This window comes from Elephas maximus, chromosome 22 (genome assembly GCF_024166365.1).
Source record: "Elephas maximus indicus isolate mEleMax1 chromosome 22, mEleMax1 primary haplotype, whole genome shotgun sequence".
In the NCBI taxonomy this organism is placed as follows: domain Eukaryota; kingdom Metazoa; phylum Chordata; class Mammalia; order Proboscidea; family Elephantidae; genus Elephas; species Elephas maximus.
This window is the reverse complement of record NC_064840.1, coordinates 63646498-63660058: the sequence shown is the minus strand read 5'-3', so window position 1 is coordinate 63660058 and position 13561 is coordinate 63646498.

The window sequence follows — 13561 nt, the reverse complement described above, 5'->3', positions numbered from 1 at the left end:
CAGGAAAGATGTGGCAAATAAAATACTAAAAAACTACATTTCCCAGGTTCCCTTGCAGTTAGGGTTCTAGATGAGGTTTACCCACTGCCATCGAGTAGATTCTGACTCATAGCGACCCTATAGAAGAGAGTAGAACTGCCCCATAGGGTTTCCAAGGAGTGGCTGGTGGATTCGGATTGCTGACCTTTTGGTTAGCAGCCAGACACTTAACTACTGTGCCAAGGTTTAGGGTGTGCCAATCTGATGCTTTTGTGTGAGGCTCGAATATATAAATCTGTTCATTAGAAAGACAGGTGTCTGCGTTGGAGACATCCATTTTCTTCATTGTAAGTGGAACACGTGTCTATAGTCACAATGCTCACGCCTCCTGACGCCTAGACCATAATCAAGGTGGTGTGTTTCTGAAGCCAACAGTATGATGGTGGCTTGCTCACACTCTGAACCGCTTTTGAGTGCTTGTGATAGTAACTCGTAAATATATACAGTAAAATCTGTGAAAGCCGGAACCTGTGTGAGGCAGAAACCTGTCAGAGAAGGAAAACTTAAGTACTTTCCACTAATAGAGCATGTTAGGAAAGTTGTAAGACTGCACCCTGTCAAAGGCAGAAAGTTTGTGAGACCTGTAAAAACAAGGCAGTCCTCCAGTCAAGTTCTGACTCTCACAGGTTTCACCGTACTTCTGACTGTGGTAAGTACAATACCAAACTCCAGAATACTATTCTGCTAGGGTGTTCTCATCCATGACTCACTTCAGAGGAATAAAGCGGGGTGACAATAGCTGCATTTTCAAGACCAAGAAGTTGTCAGTGTGATTACAGTCCTAGAGCAAGGAGTTCAAAGAAAGCACGGGTCAGTGGGGTCCTGAGTTCAGGAAGCTCTTTAGTTGGTAAAGCTAGGGAAGGAGAATAAGAAATCAGAAAACAACTTTGGAAAAGTTGTACAGATAAGACGACACTGAAAATACCATCAAGCTACTGGCAAATATATACCCTGAGATCAGGGAGGAAGCTAGAAACCTATAGAGCTCCCAAATAGCAAGTCGTCAAATCCAGGTGTTGGAATATCTCTTTGAATCCTGAGTTCCTCTGGTACACAGCAGGCATCACAATGTTTCTGTGGCTTCTCGCAGCCTTGGTGGCACAGTGATTAAATCACTTGGCTGCTACCTGAAAAACCGGCAATTAGACCCCATCTGCCGCTCCTTGAGAGAAAGATGTGGTAGTCTGCTTCCATAAAGAATTACAGCCTAGGCAAATTTGGGGGCAGTTCTACTCTGTTCTATAGAGTCACTGTGAGTTGGGATCAACTCTACAGCAGTGGATTTGGGTTTGTTCTTTTTTTTTTTTTTTTTTGGTTTAAATCAAACTACCTTGGAATCTGCCCAAGTAGGCGCTCTCACCCTGAACGAAGGCCTCATTGTCTGGAAAGAGCCTACCTGTGTGTTTGACACAGGAGACATATTTTCTCCTTCCCATCCAGGGATGTATTACCCAATAAAGAAGCTAAGTATAGGACATCAATAAAACAGTGGCACCAGTTGTTCAAAGCAAAGATGCATAGATGCCAAGAAGACTGGACACAAGGAAAAGTGAGTGCCACAATGGAAAGGAACTGGCAGGGTACTAAATGAAACTGATACCAGCTCTAGTGCATGAGAATAAAGTTCACAGAAGGTCATGAGGGTACCCACATGCGAGGTTGTTTAATGTATGAGGCCCCTACCACTTCAACGCCTTCATTGACATCTGTCTCCTACAGTCCCCTCCTGTGTAATTGAAACTCCTTATCTCGGCAGGTCTCTTGGGGGTATACTATCTTTTCTAATAAACGAGAGGTGTGGTGGACTGTCGAGTCTAATTCTTGCTACAATCATCCAGTATGCAAGTGGATCTAACATGAGTGGTTACTGAGCAAGGATGGATTATATTAATAGATAACAGGTCTCTGATCTGTTTTGAGAGACCTGTCTTGTATATCCAACTCTGCTGATCCAGCAGCTCCAGCCAGGAGGACAGCAGTGCTCTCTCCCATGATACAAACACAAGGGTATGCTCTTCCACACATCCTGGTAAACAATCAATGGGAACTCCAGTCCCAGACGATGCACAAAAGCAAGGGAATTAGAATAATCAACAACTGCAATGAATTCAATCAAGTTATTTTTAACTGTATAGCATTTACATACAGAGTAATGTCCCAAGTTTTGTAAACAATAATATTTCTAACTTTAAAATATGCTTTGCATACACGCAGATGCAGTCGAGCATACGTGTAATATAATACTAACATGGGTAATAATTTAATGTAATACTAACATAGCAAATGTCAAAAAATACTGGAAATATTAATATTTATGTAACGCAAAAAGTTTTAATTTATATATTTGTATCAAGTGAGTTTTGTTTCTTATTGCCTTTTGCATGGGACACAGTGCTTGGTATTACTCTATATTTGCTAATAAATGAGGTATTAAGCACATTAAGAAAGTGCAAAATTCAATATTTATTTATTGTGTAGAATTTTTTCTGTTTTGCAACAATAAGTGTGTTTCTAAATTCGTCTTCCAAAAAAGCAACAAAGGACATTTATCAGAACATTACATTTATATCTTATCAGAATATTTACATATTTCTGTGTAAGGAAAGTGAGCAATTCCTTGAGGAAATAAATGACTATTTAGATAATAAAAATTATATAAATGTATTTTATTTTCCGTTTCCCTTCAGACTGACTTTCTTTTAAGAAATTGATTCATATTGTTATGACTCACAAGACAAACTTTCTTCTCAACAGGTGGTACTATTGTTATAACAATTGTACGTATATCTCCAAATGTGAGAGTTGAACAATTCCACAAAGAAATAAAATGTACATTTTATAAGTTTTGTGTATAATAACAATTACCTCTCTGTTTTCATTTTGGACTGATCAGTTCTCTCTCGTTGACCATACAAGAACATGCTATCTGCACTATAATCACATGACTCGTGACGTATCTGGTCCTGTCCTGTGAAAATTGAACCAAAACACATCTTTAGGTTGAGCGTACCCTTGTATTTGTATCATGCTCTTTGTGATAGCTCTCGCCCCCATCGAGTATCAGCAGTAGTCCAATGAACCGTGAGGACGCAGCATCAAGGAACAGGAAGCGAGTGTGCAAGTTTTAAGTATTATTTCAAGATGAAAAACACGAAGATCTGCAAAGGGCCCACCAACAAACATCGTATGACAAATAAATGAAATTATTTCTGATTGCCTTGTAAGTACTGTTGATTTTAACTATTTCAGATCTGAAGAAGAAAATTACATATACCAAATCCAATTTTTTTTACTTACTAATTTTCAAATTCCTAGATTCATACTTTGCACATTCCACGTTCTGATTATTAGTGGATGTTTGCAGCTGTTTCTTCTTATTTTGAGTTGTGCCATATCAGCAAATGAAGGTCCTGAAAGCTTGACTCCACCCATGTCGTTAAGGTCAACTCTACTTTGAGGAGGCAGCTCTTCCCCAGTCATATTTTGAGTGTCTTCCAACCTGAGGGGCTCATCTTCTGGCACTATATCAGACAATGTTCATAAGGTTTTCACTTGCTAGTTTTTTTTCAGAAGTAGACCTCCAGGTTCTTCGTCTTAGTCTCTCTTAGTCTGCAAGCTCAGCTGAAACCTGTCCACCATGGGTGACCATACTGGCATTTGAATACTGGTGGCATAGCTTTCAGCATCATAGCAACACGACAGATGTATGTTAAAAAGCAAATATGTCACTTTAAGGACTCAGGTGTCCCTAATCCAAAAGGCAAGCCATGGTATTTTCAATCGCCTCATATGTATGCAAAAGTTGGGCAATGAATAAGGAAGACTGAAGAAGAATTGACGCCTTTGAATCATGGTGCTGGTGCTGGTGAAGAATGTTGAATATACCATGGGCTGACAACAGAATAAACAAATCTGTCTTGGAAGAAGTACAGCCAGAATGCTCCTTGGAAGTGAGGATGGTGAGACTTTGTGTCACATACTTTGGACATGTTATCAGGAGGAATCAGTCCCTGGAGAGGGACTTCAAGCTTGGCAAAGTAGAAGGTCAGTGAAAAAGAGGAAGACCCTTAACGAGGTGGATTGATACAGTGGCTGCAACAATGGGCTCAAGCATAACAACGATCATGAAGATGGTGCAGGACTGGGCAGTGTTTTGTTCTGTACATATGGTCACTATGAGTTGGAACTGACTCGACGGCACCTAACAACAACAACAATTTTCAAATATAAATTATTGTGTTAATGTCCAAATTCGAGTGTAAATTTTATAAATTTTATTTTTTTTCAATTATCCAAATTTATTTGCTACAGTAGAACCAAATTTAAAAAGTGACATAATTTTATATTCAGGTAAAATGAAACAGCAACAACTAAGTGGAGCACAAAAACAAAAGCTTGCAGAAGATGAAAGGAGAAGGATTTCTGAATCCCTGAAGACAATTCCAAAATTAACTTCCTTCTTAGAACATAATGAATCAGAAGAGACTTCTTCCATTGAATGCTTGTGTTCAATGTACTAGTGCCACTAGTGCTGAAATTACTAACGGCAATATGAATAAAAACAGCATTTGTTCCAAATTCTGCATCCATTCCTTGAGGTAGTAAAAAAATTAATAATGGTGCAGAAAGTGAAACTATTTTAGAATCTGAAATTGTCACATCTGCAGGCCCCATAAATAACAGAAATGCAGATCCTGCTTTATGGAATAATTTTTCTTCCAATGATGTAGATTATTGGACCAAAAGAGGGCCAAGTGATTGTCAGCATCACAGTGGACCATTTGAAAATTAGTGTCGAAAATTTCTGGATGGTAAACAAAGAAGGTTCTGTAGCTAGAATATATTTCTAGGGTGCAAAGCTAATGGTGAAAATTATAAGAGGGAGTGGCTACTGTATTCTCCATCAGTTGGCTCTGTATATTGGTTTGTTTGCAAACGATTCAGTCCTAAATCATTTAATTCTTTGATTTGCTACAGATGGATTTAGCAACTGGCCCAACTCGAATTTGATTGATAAACATGAAAATAGTTCAATTCACAGAGATTGAATGTTGTCATATTTAAACCAAAGACGTGGTTTTGGCTTAACTCATGAACAGGAAACACAAATTAATGAAGAACTTCAGTACTGGAAAGCTGTTTTGCAACACGTTGTTGCTGTTATTATAATAACCACTGAATGTGGACTCTCTTTTCAAGGAAGAAATGAAGTGTTTGGGTCCCCACAAAGTGGAAATTTGTTGGGTTTACTTGAACTTGCTGCTCAGTTTGATGCATTTTTAGTATGTCACATCTCAAAATATGGTAACACCAGAAAGGGCAATCCATAGTATATGTCTAAAACAATGTGTGAAGAATTAATAAACTTAGTAAGTAATAAAGTTTGATCAACTATTTTCAATAAAATAAGTATAGCTCAATATTTCAATTTGCCTGTAGACTCCACTCCTGATCTTTTTGATACAGATCAGCTAAGTATTGTTTTAAGATATGTATCTCCAATAAATGGAAAACCTGTCAATGTATCGCATTTATTAGCTTAAAAAGTCATACCCGTGAAGAAATTGCAAATCAAGTACTTCACTATTTCTGTGAAGTATGCAAAATCGATTTTTCTAAGTGCAAATGCCAGTCCTATGACAATACTGCCAATATGTCAGGGCGTTATAAAGGCATGCAACAGAAAATTTTAGAACATAATGAATATGCCATTTTCACACCATGTGCTGAGCATTCACTTAATCTTATAGGACATAGCACCCTAGATTGTTGTCTGGAAGTAGCTGATTTTTTTTTTTTCTACTCTTCAGTTACTCTACACATTTTTTTTTCCACCTCTATTCACCAAGAGAGCCTTGGTGGTGCAGTGGTTAAGACCTTGGCTGCTAACCAAAAGGTCAGCAGTTGGAATTCACCAGCTGCTCCTTAAAAACTCTATGGGTCAATTCTACTCTGTCCTGTAGGGTCACTATGAGTCAGAATCAACTCAAAGGCAACAGGTTTTGATTTACAGGTACTCATCGATGGGCAGTTCTTAAAACATACTTAGGCAATGATCGAGTACTAAAATGTCTTTCTAATACCTGTTGGGAAGCTCGTGCTGTAGCAATGAGTGCAATCCTAGAATCATACACTCACACTCTAGAAGCCTTAGAAAACATTGCTGAATACCAGACACAAAAAGGATAAGCCAAAAGTGAAGGTGGAAATACCATCAACAAAACGCAAACACTAGAGAATGTATGTTGCTTGTGCAGAATAATATATTGTGGCATTTTCATCAGATGAGTCAAGCTCTCCAAGACTCAGAAGAAAATTTAAAGACACGCAGAGATCTCTACCAGTCATAAGCAGGGTATTTACATAATTCAAGAGAAGAGTTTGAAAATTTTGAAAACACAGCAAAATAAATACTGCCAAATCCTGATTATCCAGCAGTTCACCATCGTACAGCTATTAGAAAGAAACAAGTAAATGACAGAGATGCTCCAGAAGTATTGAGTGCCAGAGATCAATTTCACACAGCCACACCCTACACCTTCATTGACACAATTGAATCTTGCATGAAAAGAAGGGCAAAAGTGTATGAAGTTCTTTCAAATAGATTTTCCTTCGTAAACAATGTGGCTAGGCCTGACGAAGAATGCATGAAAGCATCCAAGAAGTTAGTGCAGGCTTATTCTGATGACTTAAATACAAACCTTTATGGAGAAGTGTGACAATTTCATTCTTACGTAAGAACTAAGCTTACAGATTCAGGAAAGACAAATTATATTCAAGTAGGCATGTATGAGTCCATAACAGAAGATAAAATACAATGCATATTTCCCGACGTTGAAATTGCTTTATGCATATTCCTAACTTTAATGATCACAAGCTGCACAACGGAACGCTCATTTTCGTCCCTAAGGAGGCTCAAAAACCCTCAGTGAACAACAGTGATTCAAGAAAGATTAGATTCATTATCCTTATTATGTATGGAAGTAGATATTGTTCAGCAGCTAAATTGTGACAAAATCATTGAAGAATTTGCAAGAGCAAAAAGAATAGAAAGAAATGTTTTTAATTATAACATGTTAGAGATGAAAGATCCATCTAAAAATAAAATATAGTAATTTGTTGTAATATTTGTTTTCTGGTCATTAAACTTTCTTTTATGACACCTTTTCATTTGTTCATTTAAAATGATAGCATTTATTATGAGATAAGTATCAAAACTGAAGCACGAGCCATTTAAAGTAAAATTGGTGAAAGTCAATTTTTCATTGTGGGAGATCAACAGAATTTTACATTGGTTGTTGAAACAACTAAGTGCACTGACTCATTCTTAATGCAGAATATGTGGAATATTCTTTTTGTAGAACATGTGTGATGTAGTAAAAGTCTTAGTACCCTGTATCCACTGATAATTTTATAATCCAGTTCATCTCATGTCACTAAAATGGCATACGCCACTTTCATGTTCAATTGCTAATATTACAGTTGTATTTAAAAAGAAGTTGCATCATGGATAGCTAACACACACTCACATACCCTGTTCAAATGTGTGAGTAAGCAGAGGAGAAGCACCACAGATTATCAGTGTTTAGGGCCCTCACATGCCTTAATCTGGCCCTGTCCCCATCCCCACTGTCATGGATTGAATTACATCCCCCCCAAAAATGTGTGTATCAATTTGACTGTGCTATGTGTGTATCAGTTGGGCTGGGCCATGATTCCTGGTATTGTGTGATTTTCCTATATGTTGTAAATCCTGCCTCTATGATGTTAATGGAGAAGGATTTGCAGCAGTTCTGTTAGTGAGGCAGGACTCAATCTACAAGGTTGGATTGTGTCTTGAGGCAATCTCTTGAGATATAGAAGAAAGAAGTGAGCAGAGAGACAACGGGACCTCATACCTCCAAGAAACAGTACCAGGAGCAAAGCATGTCCTTTGGACCCAGAGTTCCTGTGCATAAAAGCTCCTAATCCTGGGGAAGATTGATGAGAAGGCAGACAAAGAGAGAAAGCCTCCCCCTGGAGCTGACACCCTGAAGTTGGACTTTTGGCCTACTTTACTTTGAAGAAATAAATTTCTCTTTGTTAAAGCCATCCACTTGTGGTATTTCTGTTATAGCAGCACTAGATGACTAAGACACCCACTAAGAAAGCATAATGTAGCAGGCCTCTGGCCAAAACTGTATCATTCCTAAAGAGAGGTTGCAAGAAAGAGCTTTTATGATGGGGCAATGGAAATGTTAACAGTTAAGAGGCATGGAAGACACGTGTGGTCACTTAACCACTGTTAGGAGACAGAAAACTTGGTCATGACTATCTTGTCAACTTTCAGCCAAACAGTTCTAGCTCTTTGCTCCTATACCAGAGCTGAGATGGTTTGAGGTTTCTAGGTGTTCCTTGAGGTTATAGATTCATACCAGCCCATAGGTCATTTTCAACAAACCTAACGGCAAAGGGATGTTGGGATAATTGTCATGTTTGGAGCAAGAAGTAGGCATAAGAATGAAGTTAATTTATTTCTTTTCTCCCAAATAAACAATCTTTTCCTGAGTAGCAAAGAGTTAGACAAGCTTATGTCCTAGAATTCATATTTTGTTACTCATAGGATCAGTTATGCACAGCTGTTTGTAAATCAGTAATAAGACACCTTACAACTATACTTTCAGGTCAATTAAAAGTTAACATTTCACATTTTATATGGCTACTTCTTAGGAGATCTGAGAGATTTGACCAGCTACCCCAGACACAGTCTCTCTCTTAGACTAAAGAGTGTGAAGAATGTTCTTTCATGTGGATATTATGCCTGTCTTCAGTGGAGAAAAGTGCACGTTTCTGAAAGTATCTGAAAAGCCTCTGTGTGTTCATGGCCTTCGACTAGAATACAGAATGTCTACTTTCTTTTATTCTTTTATTAGACAGCATCTATCCCTGCCTGTTATTTTACGGACGGGGAACTGAAACTAAAGTAAGCGACCCAACTTATTCAAGGTGTCTGAGCCAAAGCTAGAACAACAACATGGTTGTCCTGCCTCCCAGTCCAAAGTGATTCATTTAGGGCCTTGACTGTATCTATAGTCACCTCCATGTTCAACAGCATTGGTGGAAAGCTCTGCAAAGAGGGAGCTGAACAATATAGGGAAAATACTGAGAAATAGTATTCTGCCCATAATTTAATTTAGAACATATCTATTGAGGTCTTGCAGAACCTCCACAGACTTCAGCTGATAGATGTGAAGGGGAGGTGGTGGGAAAGTTAGGTTATGTATGCATATATGTGTGCACATGTCATGGTGTGTTGGAGAAAGAGTGGGTAGAACTGGAGGTAGACCAAAACCACAACAGGGAGGCTTCCTCAGAGATTCTGATTTTCTCAGTTTCCCAAACAGCCTAGTAGGCAGAGAGAAGACATGAGATTTTGCTATGTGTTTATTTTATAATGGGCTATTTTAATGCAAACCCTGGTGGCGTAGTAGTTAAGTGCTACGGCTGCTAACCAAAGGGTCGGCAGTTCAAATCCACCAGGCGCTCCTTGGAAACTCTATGGGGCAGTTCTACTCTGTCCTATAGGGTCCCTATGAGTCAGAATCAACTCAACAGCACTGGGGTTTTTTTGTGCGTTTTTTTGTTTGTTTGTTTTTTGCCTCTCTATTTATTCAGGTTGGGTCCATGGTTGAGAGAGGAGCATGAGAGGAAATGCAGAACAATGTGATGGGGCCACAGACCTCCCAGGGCTAGATGAGGCATCTTCCTGTTTGCTAAGCTTTCCATCAATGCCGTTGAAAGGGCAGTTAGCTATTCATCCAAACATGTCCATAAACAGTTAAGCTCTTGTGCCTATTAGTCTTCTGAGATGAGGAATGCATTAACAAAGCATTATCTTAACAACAAAAAGATAAACAATCCAATTACAAAATGGGCACAGCGTTTGAATAGACATTTCTTCAAAGAAGATACACTGCAGTGCGATTGATTACTTTTGTGTGTCCTTTCTAGCCAAGGTCTTCTAACTCCCAGGTGATTGGGTGGGACTGTGTGATAGGGTAATTGTGGCCCACCAAGGTGACTGGTCAGTTTTGCTTTAAGAGAACCAATTCCAGAGCAGAGAGGAGGATCCCAGCACCACCATGAAAGAACAGCCAGGAGCCAGCACGTCATTTGGACCAGGAATCCCTGGGCTGAGAAGCTCCTGGACCAAGAAGACAGAAAGCAAGCTGTAACCTTGAAAATGGTGAGAAGAGGTGGCAGAAGAGACCTGACAGCAGAGACCCACAAACAGGAGACGGAGTGGTAGGCTTCTCGGCCCATGGAGAGAGAAAGCTGAGTGACTTTGGGCAGAGGCCTACGTTCCAGGGAGTGGCGTGCCTGTGAGCACATCTGGGAATAGGCTGTATTGATGGAAGAACTGTATCCTTGACGTTCCCGAGACTGAATTGTCACTTGTTACTTCCTTAATAAACCCCATAATCGTGAATATTGTCTGTGAGTTCTGTGTGGCCATTGCAATGAATTATCAAACTCAGCAGAAAAGTAGAAAGTGCTGTGGGAGGGACAGTTGGTGTCAGAATTGGTAAAGATGGCAAAGAGAGGAGGCATGTCTGACCCCCGCCTCAGAAATCAGCCTTGGGTTGTTAGTCTTGGTTATCCTCCCACCTTGTGAAGTTAGAGGAGGTCAGACATTGCCCCCATGCCATTTATACAGATACAAATTACCAATAAGCAAAGGAAAAGATGCTCAACATCATTAGCAATTATGGAATGCAAATCAAAAGCATAATGAGATACCACTTTCCACTCACTAAGATGGTTATTATCAAAACAACAAAAACAAGTGTTGGTGAGAATGTGGAAACACTCATTCATTGCTAGTGGGATTCTAAAATGGTATAGCTGCTGGCGAAGACAATTTGGAGATTCTGCAAAAAGTTAAACATGGAACTACCATGTTGTTAGGTGCTGTCGAGTCAGTTCCGACTCATAGGGACCCTACGCACGATGTAGCAAAACACTGTCTGGTCCTGTGCCATCCTTACAATCGTAGTTATGGTTGAGCTTATTGTTGCAGCCACTGTGTCAATCCACCTCACTGAGGTCTTCCTCTCTTCCGCTGACCCTGTGCTCTGCCAAGCATGATGTCCTTCCCCAGGGACTGATCCCTCCTGACAACATGTCCAAAGTATGTAAGACGCAGTCTCGCCATCCTTGCTTCTAAGGAGCATTCTGGCCGCACTTCTTCCAAGACAGATTTGTTCGTTCTTTTGGCAGTCCATGGTATATTCAATATTCATCGCCAACACCACAATTCAAAGGTGTTAACTCTCCTTCGGTCTTCCTTATTCATTGTCCAGCCTTCACACGCATATGATGTGATTGAAAATGCCATGGCTTGGGTCAGCCACACCTTAGTCTTCAGGGTGACATCTTTGCTCTTCAACACTTTGAAGAGGTCCTTTGCAGCAGATTTACCCAATGCAATGCATCTTTTGATTTCTTGACTGCTGCTTCCATAGATGTTGATTGTGGATCCAAATAAAATGAAATCCTTGACAACTTCAATCTTTTCTCCATTTATCATGATGTTGCTAATTGGTCCAGTTGTAAGGATTTTTGTTTCCTTTATGTTGAGGTGCAATCCATACTAAAGGCTGTGGTCTTTGATCTTCATTAGTAATTGCTTCAAGTCCTCTTCACTTTCAGCAAGCAAGGTTGTGTCATCTGCATAATGCAGGTTGTTAATGAGTCTTCCTCCAATCCTGATGCCCCGTTCTTCTTTATATAGTCCAGCCTCTCGGATTATTTGCTCAGCATACAGATTGAATAGGTATGGTGAAAGAATACAACCCTGACGCACACCTTTCCTGACTTTAAACCAACCAGTATCCTCTTGTTCTGTCCGACAACTGCCTCTTGATCTATGTAAAGATTCCTCATGAGCACATTTAAGTGTTCTGGAATTCCCATTCTTCGCAATGTTATCCATAGTTTGTTATGATCCACACAGTCGAATGCCTTTGCACAGTCGCTAAAACACAGGCAAACATCCTTCTGGTATTCTCTGCTTTCAGCCAGGATCCATGTGACATCAGCAATGATATCCCTGGTTCCACGTCCTCTTCTGAAGCCGGCCTGAATTTCTGGCAGTTCCCTGGCGATATACTGCTGCAGCCATTCTTGAATGATCTTCAGCAAAATTTTGCTTGTGTGTGATATTAATGATATTGTTCTATAATTTCCACATTCAGTTGGATCACCTTTCTTGGGAATAGCCATAAATATGGATCTCTTCCAATCAGTTGGCCAGGAAGCTGTCTTCCATATTTCTTGGCATAGACAAGTGAGCACCTCCAGCGCTGCATCTGTTTGTTGAAACATCTCAGTTGATATTCCACCAATTCCTGGAGCCTTGTTTTTCACCAATGCCTTCAGAGCAGCTTGGACTTCTTCCTTCAGTTCCATCGGTTCCTGATCATATGTTACTTCTTGAAATGGTTGAACATCGACTAATTCTTTTTGGTATAATGACTCTGTGTATTCCTTCCATCTTCTTTTGATGCTTCCTGTGTCTTTTAATATTTTCCCCATGGAATCCCCATGAATAGCAGTGAAACATGGAACTACCATATGACCCAGAAATTCCACTCCTGGGTATGTACCCAAACATACCAAACATGTAGCCAAACAGGGACTCAAACAGATACATGTACATCAGTGTTCACAGCAGCATTATTCATAATCAGCCAAAAGGTGGAAAAAAAACCCAGTGCCCATCAACAGATGAATGTACAAACAAAATGTGGTATATGCATACAACAGGATATTATACAGCCATAAAGAAAAATGAAGTTCTTACATAGGCAACCACATGGATGAACCTTGAAAACCCTATGCTAAGTGAAATAAGGCAGATACAAAACAATATTGTATGATCCTACTTGTAAGAAATATTTAGAATAGGCAGATGCATAAAGACAAAAGTAAAATAGTGATTACTAGGGGTTAGGAGGAGGGGAGTCGCATTGCTTAAAAAGCAAACAAACAAAAACAGTATGGCAAGAATGGTATAATTGTTCCTTTCATACATATTGACCACTGACAAAGCAATGTCTCTACATAGGCCTGCCCTTACATTTTCCATAAGGAGACCTAGTGGCGCGGTGATTAAGCACTAGCTTGCTAACCAAAAGGTCGGTGGTTCGAACCCACCAGCTGCTCTGCAGGAGAAAGATGTGGCAGTCTGCTTCCATAAAGACTACAGCCTTGAAAACCCTATGGGGCAGTTCTACTTTTGTTTCATAAGGTTGCTATGAGTTGGAATCAACTTGACAGCAACAGAGGTACATCTTCCATATATGTTCAAGGTGTATCCAGCTTTTCATGACTATCCCGTACACCTGGTATTTACTGCCTCCTCAAGAAGAATCAGGGTATCTTCTTACACGTATGGCTTTTGAAAAGGAACTAGCAAGTACTAAATATGTTTCATATAAGGTTCCTAGATGATGCAGTTTGTGTTTGGCTACTAACTCAA